This window comes from Dipodomys ordii, unplaced genomic scaffold (genome assembly GCF_000151885.1).
Source record: "Dipodomys ordii isolate 6190 unplaced genomic scaffold, Dord_2.0 Scaffold93, whole genome shotgun sequence".
Classification (NCBI taxonomy): Eukaryota; Metazoa; Chordata; class Mammalia; order Rodentia; family Heteromyidae; genus Dipodomys; species Dipodomys ordii.
The window spans coordinates 3,153,289-3,154,903 of record NW_012267309.1 but is presented as its reverse complement, the minus strand read 5'-3'; the positions used below and the strand labels follow the sequence as shown (position 1 = coordinate 3,154,903).

Below are 1,615 nucleotides of genomic sequence, written 5' to 3'. Positions count from 1 at the left end.
GCTGTGGCTCAAAGTGGTAGAGCACTAGCCTTGAGCTGAAGAGCTGAGGGACAGCACCCAGGCCCAGAGTTCAGGCCCCATGACCGGAGCCCCCCCAAAAAAATTACACAAGAAATAAAATCAATATAAAATGAGTTATAGAATATAAACACAACGAAGAGCCAGTGTTTCAAATTGGTCAATGAAGTGGATAAGCCTTAAAATGCCTGATATTTAAAAGAAGAGAAAGAATGACATATAAATATAATAATTGGCCGGGAGTCAGTGGCTCATACCTGTAATCCTAGCTACTTAGGAGGCTGAGGTCTGAGGACTGCGGTTCAAAGCCAGCCCAGGCTCTTATCTCCAATTAAGCACCAAAAATCCGGAGATGGCGCTGTGGCTCCAGTGGTAGAGTGCTTGCCTTGAGCTGAGGAGCTGAGGGGCAGCGCCCAGCCTGAGTTCAAAGCCCCGCAACCGACCAAAATAATATAATAACATATATAATAATTGGAATGACATGGGCAATACTAATGATATGGAAGAGAGCAAAATAAGGTAAATAGGAACTCGCACGCGAGCCCATGAGATCATATGTATACATAGAACTAGGTATACAGATAAATTTGATCTTTGGCGAATATGATCCTGAGTCAGAACCTTAAGTGGGTCGCCATCACTCATCCCTGTCCGGTGACTTGGTCCCCATGGCCGTCAGCTCCCACTTCTTCAGCTCGTCTCACCCCCGCACACTCAACATCCACCCCCCCCTCTCCCCCCCCCCCCCCGTCACTGCCCCAGGGCGCACCCTCGGACTGCGGAGACCCTTCTTGGAGGAGCGCGGAACGCTCCACACCCCGCGCTCACCTGTTCCCCTCCGCGCTCTCCGCCCCAGGCCGTGACCCGAGTGGCCCCAACTACACCGTCCCCGGCTTCATTTTAACAGCAGCCCGTGGATTCCTGGGGATGGGGGGGCGGAACGCGAGCTGCAGGTGCGCATGCGCACTAGGAAACTGCTTGTACGGACCAGTGGTCAACACGGAGCTCCGCTAATCTCATTGCAGATTGGGTGCTGAGGTTCAGCGCCAAGATGGCGGCGCCCAGAGGACACAGCAGTCTGTAGGCGGCCCTGCTCGGAGAGACGCGGCGACGGTGGGGGTGAGCCACTGGAGGTGCCAAGGTACCACCAGAGCTTGTTGCCACGAGTTACCCACATTTTCCTCAGTGCCCTTGCAGCTTCAGCACTGATAACCCAAACCGGCTAATCGGCATTCACAAAACACGGCATCCAAAAACCACACACAGCTCTGTGCGCGCATCTCCGTACCGTTTATCCAGGATGGGTCCTGTGCTGGGCTCACACCTGTAACCCTAGCTATTCAGGAGGATGGGATCTGACGATGGCGGTTCTAAGCCAGCCTGGGCAGGAAAGTCGGAGAGGCCCATCTCAAATTAACGAGCAAAAAAGTCGCAAGTGGAGGTGTAGCTCCAGCAGTAGAGCACCCGTCATAAGCAAAAAGCCTAGCAAGAACAACTCTACCGATCACTTTGGGTAGTTATACGTTTTAACCCGAAACCTTCCTATTCACGACTTAAGGGTATCTCTTCATCTGTTTGTGCCTTATTTGGTAACTTC

The 1,615-nt window shown here is 52.5% G+C and overlaps 1 protein-coding gene across 2 annotated transcripts in view; it reads right to left on the bottom strand.

Moving 5' to 3' along the window:
• The window catches only part of Znf484 (zinc finger protein 484), a 14,497-nt gene extending 13,562 nt beyond the window's left edge, over positions 1-935 (bottom strand). For both annotated transcript variants that reach the window (XM_013026445.1, XM_013026446.1), the window contains exon 1: positions 847-935. The gene's annotated coding sequence lies outside the window, so the exon portion shown is untranslated. The remainder of the gene's footprint in view (positions 1-846) is intronic.
• Positions 936-1,615: the final 680 nt, after the last annotated feature.